Source organism: Corvus kubaryi, unplaced genomic scaffold (assembly GCF_017639235.1).
Source record: "Corvus kubaryi isolate FWS band 111438036 unplaced genomic scaffold, C.kubaryi_AGA036_p1.0 71, whole genome shotgun sequence".
Lineage (NCBI taxonomy): Eukaryota > Metazoa > Chordata > Aves > Passeriformes > Corvidae > Corvus > Corvus kubaryi.
In genome coordinates this window covers 4459851-4467849 of record NW_024582059.1, presented here as the reverse complement: position 1 = coordinate 4467849, position 7999 = coordinate 4459851, and the positions used below count along the sequence as shown (strand labels likewise).

The 7999-nt window shown below is 38.2% G+C and overlaps 1 long non-coding RNA gene across 1 annotated transcript; it reads left to right on the top strand.

Annotated features, from left to right (window-relative positions):
* The first annotated feature begins 210 nt into the window (after positions 1-210).
* On the top strand, positions 211-5448 carry LOC121674900. The gene is made up of 2 exons (XR_006019880.1): positions 211-452; positions 4846-5448. It is a non-coding gene; the product is annotated as an uncharacterized LOC121674900 (long non-coding RNA).
* The last annotated feature ends 2551 nt before the right edge of the window (positions 5449-7999 follow it).

The following is a 7999-nucleotide window of genomic DNA, read 5'->3' as shown; positions in this document are numbered from 1 at the left end:
ATCCAGAGCAGTGTGGGCAGCAGGGTGAGGGCTCCCCCTCTACTCAGCTTTCATGAGACCCCTCATGGAATGCTGCATCCAGCTGATCTTTAAGGACCCTTCCGACCCAAGCCATTCTATAATTCTATGATACACCCCCAAATTAGCATATGAACACACAGGCACGCAAATCGTGGAACACGGTAGGTGGAGACTGGGTTCACTGCAGATCAGCTTTCTGTACAAATGCAGAACCCAGCACCTCCAGGACTCCGGAGAACAATCCTGCTTGGCAACTTACAGGTTTAAGAACTGGAATTCAGAACTCCCCCACAAGTGCACAGGGGACGCACAGTAGCTGCAACATGTCTGACACGGCACTTGTGCACTGAACATCGATCGTGGAGCACTGCAGGGCCTCACTGTAGGTCAATATAGCCTCCTGTCTCAAAGGAGAACTGCTTCCAAGACAAGTAGGTATTTCTAAATTATTTCTAGGATTATTAAAGCATGCTCTCCATACCAGATGTGAGCTCTGCAGTGGCAGCTGAACTCTGCAAGTCTACTGGAGTGCATTAGAAGAGTGGGAAGCTCTATGACCACAGGAGGAATGTGGGGCTTGCCCATTCCTGCTCAATTTCAAACAGCACTTCTGTGAGTGTTTAGGAGACAGAGACATTTAGCTGTACATTTCTCTCTCTCCTCCCTTCACCCTCCCCCTCGTCTTTATTATAGTAAAGTGTTTCATGCGTTCACTACAGTATTTCCTTTAACAAAATTCTTCCTTCTGCCTCAGAACCATGCACAACCTGGCACTTGGGGAAAATTTTTGGCTACTTTACCATATGCACCATGTCTAAAAATAAATCTATGAGCTTTTTCACTACAAAGATAAAAAGGTCATCCTTCCTCTGCACAGGCTTTTGTTCATATTTGAAAAAAAACTGCTGTGAAATACTACTTTGTTAAGTTTGTTTTGAAACGTCTGTAAATGTAAAAGATCAACTGATTCAGACCTGACAATTAATTTTATCTTACTGGCAAAAAATTTTCTTATAATGCAATTGACATCTGAATTAATAAGCGATATTACTTTTAATGAGGTGATGCACAACCTCTCTTTCTCTCATTCCCAAGTGTTTATTACAACTAATTTCTTTAGTGAATGAATTTATTTCTGCATGTACTTTTTTTAACAATTCACAATTTACATATCTATTAAAATGCCAGATATGGGAGCGGTAACAGTATCTTTGTGTAGACTTCTCATTTTTGCTGATTTTGCTCTGAGAGTCTGGCTAGCTTCACAAAGTATCCAGATAAGGCAAATTGCTGGTGTCATGTGAACTATCTCACAGAAACAAGTTCTCCCAATGGCTTTAGTGTATTTGTGCCAGTAAACTGTATAATACTTAAAATTTATTATTTAAATAGGAATACACTATTAAAAAAAAAAATCAGTCAATAAAGAATACAAGCAAATTATCAGTTTCAGTTTGGGCTGAAAAAAAATTAGTAAATTCTATTTGTGCTGGAGGTAGCTGATATATCAAACTTAGAGAAGCAGCCTGATGTTTTTCTGGACAAACAAATGAAGTTAGCATATAAACAAAAATCAAGATTTTTCTGTATGTTAAAAACGTCATCATGGGGTACTTTAAAAATGATTTAGGAAGGTTGGTCCTTTTAATTCCTTTCAAAACCAAGCATTTCTAAATAAAACCTACATGGGCTCTTGAATGAATTATGTCCTTTGTCAAACATTTCACTGCCAGGTCACAGCCCCCCATGAATCAAACAGGTTTGGTGCAATCTGTAAATGAGTATTTCAGTCTCATCAGAGAAAGAGACTGCTATGGAATGAAGGTTTATTATTAGAATATGGCTTTTAGGCGACAAGACACAACCAGTCTAAATGACCTGTGCTTTGAAGGTGGAAACTGTGAGTGACAACAGTAACGACAAGGAGTATCATGAAAAGACTAAAAACCAGTCAAATGAAATCCTACCAGGAGTGTGATTCTACACTGCTTTGCATCATCTCCTAGTCACAGACATCCTTACAAAGCCAGTATGAAATTTACACAGGTTTTAACACTGATGTTGCACTAATCTCTCATACCAAAGGGTGGACAAGCAACGCAGATTTATATTTACATTTGTTTTGACCTTTTTCATATTTGAGTGATACATATATTGTTACATAGATACATGGTTTTTATATATAAAAATGCCATATATAGATACACAAAATTTAAATCTATCTCTTTTAAATATATATTTAGCTACACACACATGTATTTCCCTTCTTTATTGCTGAAAACTGAAGCTCTAAGAAATCTTTTTCATACAAATAAATGAAGATCAACTTGAGTAACTAGCTTTAGTCTGTATCTACTGGATAATTTCTGAATGTTTGCTTTCAGTTTTAAGCCATGCTTGCATATTATTACCAGTGACAGTAAAGCACACATTTGTAGGTAATGCTCTAATCTCACAGCCAACTCCAGTAATCTTGCACTGTGAAAGGCTTCTGAATGAAATTATTTTACTGCTGATATGCATGCGAAATACAATAGTTGTATATACATGACAAAAATCATAGAAACGTTAATTTAGGAAGAGTAAAAGGAAAAAAGTAAGCAGTCAATGGCATGCAAATCTTTGCTAGATGCTCCCTCGAATTCACAGGGAAAAAGTATTTTTTTTGCTGCAAAGAGCCTGTTCTCTAAACCTTTGCTTCCTTGAGGAACTCACTCTGCAGAAATTCAGTGTGACTCTCCCATGTTGTCAGCAATATATACACATTTCCTCTGTGCTTCCTGCAGCACTTTTTACTCTGTTTTGAAAGTGGGATAATCCCTCTGACCTGGAACTAATTTCATTACTAGGTGTGCGTGTGGGGAAGCTAACATACCATAGCTGATACTTCATACATTCACAGCTTACCTAACCATGTAGCAACATCCCTATGTGTAGAGAAACTGTAATACCACGGAAGAAGACATAGGAAAGATTTTTCTAATTTAATTTAATTCCTATTTTTCTGTACTAACCTATAGGCTTCAAGCCCATTAGTTTAACATGCTTTACTCACACAATCTCCATGCTGTTTGTTAGCTGAATAAATTATGAGACAACAATCCAGGAAGAAAATTTGACATAACTGCTATTCTGCAAAAGCTTCTTCAAGTATCTGAGTTCACATTAACAGATCTATGGTCTACCATAAATCTACCCAGATGCATAATGTAGTCTCATGATCTGGTCTTTTATATTATAATCTAATTAGTGATCTAGTCCATTACATTATAAAAAACTCTCACACTGAAGTTCGTCAAATAATAAACAGGTAATATCAGTGAGTAACAGGGCAGATTCATTCTGTCCTTTACTTAAAAAGGACCCTGTTACCTATTTGAAAGCACATGACTACTGATTCTTTACAGTATCCAGAAAGCTCTCTTATCATTAATCTGAAAGAACATGCATAATTAGAAGGTGGCAGGGCATAATGCAGTACATTTAACTAATGCAGCAGAACAATAACAGCAGAAACAACATATAGGCCTCTAGGAGTCATTCCTCATCCAAACTGTTGGATTAATTCTGTTGAGAGATAGTTTGTCAGTGACTGATTCCATGATGGAAACACCAATGGAAAACTGCACAACAGAAACACTTAGCAGGTTTTGACACCCTGCCTTCACATTGGGCAGAACTGGACAGCAAATTACAGAGTATCTGAGGCTGAAAAGCAATTCTGGAGGTCTGTACTCTAATTCCCCAGCCCAAAGTAGGTTCAGCCAGGACAGATGGCTCAGGGCCTACCTCCCCCAAATCAAGTTTTCTTCTTTTTTTTCCCCCCCCTTCTTTTTTCCCCCATCCTCTCGGCGTTTTGAGTTCTTTGGATTTCCCTTCTCTTGTTATGAAATTTTGAATTGTGTTCTGGTGCTGAACAAAAATCACAGTTGAAACACAGAAGCTCACTAGAAAGCCCTGGTAATGAAGGTTCTCATTTTCTCACATTTAGAAAGTCAAGCATTATGTAAATAAAAAGATACTATGAGACAATATAACCGCAAAAAGTGGCCTTACAATACAGTTCAAATAGATGGAAATTTGCATGTATTCAGTGGTGTACATTAGGTGACTAAAGTCAGTCTTTCAAGTCCTAAGTCTCATATTACACCTCACTGAACCCAAAAGACTGAGAAAAGCTATTACCTTTCACATGTAATTTCACACCGAATTTCGGAAAAAAAGCTGCAGACACAAACTAGGTGGCATGAATTAAATAAAAAGATTCACTGGATGCTGTGAGGGTTTGGGGATAACTCTTGCTCTGCAAAGCTCTACCAACAGCTCCCACTTACAATAACACATTTAATGTCCTTATCTTTGACAACTGGATAATCTTTGTTGGACCAGCAAATTTTGTTTGAAAAACTGAGAATTTTCTCAAAAAGAAGTATCAGAGAGAAGCTCCCTCAGAGAACTTCTAGGAAAAAAAAATACAAAATGAGGTTCAAGATTTAACTGGATTTAAAAGAGGACCTTTGACCATAGCCCAATGTAAAGATCTTAGTCCAAATTAGAATAGTAATTGAAATGACACCATGAATATCATGCCATTGCTCTAACAGATAAAATTCTTGTAGTAAACTAAATTAATTAAAAACGAGGACATTATTATTACCTACTTGGCCAAGGGTGAAAATTTCCAGCATAATTTAACTAAATAAGTATAATTTTTTAATATAAAAATAAACCTTATGAGAACATTAAGAAGCCCAAATCAGTTTTTTAATTTGTACAAGAATCTTTCCTTCATCCCTAAAGTCACTTCTTCTCTCCCAATACCAGCAAAGCTTTAGACAAACACACAGACAGATAAGAGAGAAGCAAAGACCCCGTCCATGAAACTGTGTTATGAGAAGAGCCCTGCTGACATGGGAGCAGGAACATGCATAACATCAGTAAGTGCCTGCAAGCACATGGGCAGATACCAGATGTCAGGATGCCACCCCACAGTCACCGCCATGGCTGGGCTAAGAGGAGCTCCTTCAAGCACAGCTCATCTTGCACCTCTGTTTGTCATGAATGGAAGCTGAATTGATGATGTGCTAACCCAGCATCTGGCCACAAGGAAGTCTTTCCCCTGCTTGCCTCCAAAGGACCCAGGGCATGTTTGCAGATGCAAAGTTGGCCGCAGGAAGAGCTTTCTAAGATGGGAGGAAAATGGACCACCTTTCACCCCAAACCCTGACTCTGCAAGGCTTCAATAACTGCTTTAACTTGTGCAGAAGGCCAGATGGACACAGGGTAACTTCATGAACTGGAAAAATACAAGCCACCATCAATAAGTCCTCACAACTGGGTGGAATGAATTCAGCCTCAAATGAAGGTATGTGGGGGCAAAAAGGCAAAAGAGGTCTTGCCAATGAGAATAAACACTATGAAAATGGAGTCACTTCCTTTGTTTTTCTTCCTTCCCTGATTAATAGATGATCATATCAATACCTATAGTTCAAAATAAAAACCAGTACAACATTTTTTGAGAAACTAAATGAAACTACTTGGCATTTCTTATTTATTGATAAGGAATAAGCTTGATAGTTGCTGATATAAAGCAGCAGTCCAGAACTGACATTAACCAGCACAGACTGTGATGTCAATGTTATAAATCATACATGGGAGTCTCATGTTATGCAACATCCCACAAAGTGGAGCACTAGCCATTTTTTGAAGCAATAAAGTTGAAGGGTAAGTAGGTTACTTATTGTGTTACAGCACTCAGACTTCAGCTAGTAAACACTGAAAAATATACAGATGGATATTGGAGTCTCTAAATCAATCTGTAATTTCTGAACTGAAATTATAGACCAAAGCCCAAAAAGCGATGTAGTCCTGACAGAGACTTTGAAAAGTAAAACAGAAGAGGTACCATTATATAATTATATCTGTGAGGAAGAAATGCCGTTAAAAGCTGTAGTCAGATTCCAAAGCTATAACTGTAGCATGAAGCTCATAGGTTAATCATATTTTTAGAGGAACTATAGGTAACCAACACCTAAACAGCTATAGGATACTCAAAACTACATTCTACTTCTTTTAGTAGAATCTACATTCAAAGTTCTTTTAGTTTACTGCATTTACTGATAGGAGAAATTCAGAGTAACAAAAAAAATCCCCAAACCAAACCAACCCCCTTTTCCTCTCTCAAGCAGAGTTTCATAATACTTTTTAAATGGAGGGAATTGATGCATGTCATTTTAAGTTCCAAGGCTGCTCAGGGGCAGGAACAAGTGAACGAAGGTAAGCTAGAAAGTTCCCTTTCAGTGGAGAGAAGACACAAGCCAGAGCAAATCAACTCTGATCTCTTTTCTCTTCAGTATCTTCATTAATGAGAAAGGGTAAGCAGAAGGAAGAATGAGGGAGTTGACACAAGATGCTCCAATCCGGTGACATGACCAAGAGTTAAAAACCAGTGCAACTTCGTATCAGCCATTCCTTGTTTCAGTTTCATACAAAATTTAATGTTGGTATTCAACCTAAAATTGGCATACAACAAATGCTCAGTCTCCCCAGATTGTTTTGACTGCATGCATGAAATCCAGGATTCCTGTGCCTTCATATCCAGGCACTTCCTTGCATGTGCAGGAGTTGGATGTGCAATACTAGCAAATGAAAATGATGCATCTGGGCTGCGTCAGGGTGTGTCCTTGAAAAGAGGTCAAAAGGAGATCTAGCAGAAGGAGGGGTGGCCCACAGAGGAGCTGCACGCTACGAGGGTGTCATCTGAGGCTGTCTTTAAAAAGTCACCAAAGCACCCTTCCTGTAAACATCCCTTACAGCAGAGGCTCACAATAATTGCTAACTGTATATTGTTGTATTCATGATGGACTATGACAATGAAATAAAATTTTCCCCTGAAAGTAGAAATCTTGCCAAGTGCTCCAGAAGCTTCCTGCATTGGCTTTTCTTGCTTAAGTTGCTTTTATTTTTTTCTGACTGAAGTTCTTGTGTGACCTTGTGAAATCCTATCCCTTCACATGCTGACAGAATGATGATGACAGAGCTATTCTTGGCCATATGATATATCTAATGACTGGTTGAGCTAATATTGCTTTTCAAACCATGGAGATCCATTCTTCTAGGGCTATTGTGTTGTAAACCTGTTGATACAGGTTTTGAAATACCTTGCAAATAGTTGCTTTTCTTTTGTGTTCAACAGTCTAATTATGTTGTTAATAATTTATAATTAAAGAATATCTAAAACAATGGCCTCTAAAAACCCCCATCTACTGACATCTTGAATGATGATGTGGAGATGTTGAGGTTTCCATTTTGGGACCTACCAAATGCAATATTGATTTTTGTGTCAGGAAAACAGGTATGACCAGTCTCTTGGGAAGTGTTCACAGGAACACTTATTTTACTGTGTTGTGTTCTTTTGGGATACACTGATTTGGCTGGAAGTGAGCCTGCAGATCTACTCCTCTAATTAAGAACAATTCTACAAAGGTTGCATAGCCTGCAATGCTCACATGCTTGTTAGAGCTTCAGTGGAATTATGGTGGAGCTCATTATTTCCCTTCTCAGAACCTCACATTGCTGTTATTCCTATTGTTTCAGGGTGTAACTAGAAATTTTCAGCATCCCTTCACAAAATATGCTTTTTGAGCCAAAGGCCTTTCTTTAATGGGTTCTTATTACAGACAGTGATTTTGATACCTATGTTACTTTGTGAAATCCAGTCATATGGGCTCTACATTAAGTCCTTTGCACTACATCCAGCTATAAAACCTCTTATTTTTCAGTGACTCTAACTGATAAAGGGGAGAGATTTACTTCAGCAATTGCTTGTTCCCTTTAGACATAGCAGTTTTACATTGTTTTACTCTGCTAGCATGTCTGTACCAGGTTTTCTCAAAACGAAGCTTCTTGGTACCTGCTTGTAAGTTCCAGCCAAGGACTGTGAGCAGGAAATTGGTGCTCAGTTCTCTTCCCAATCCTC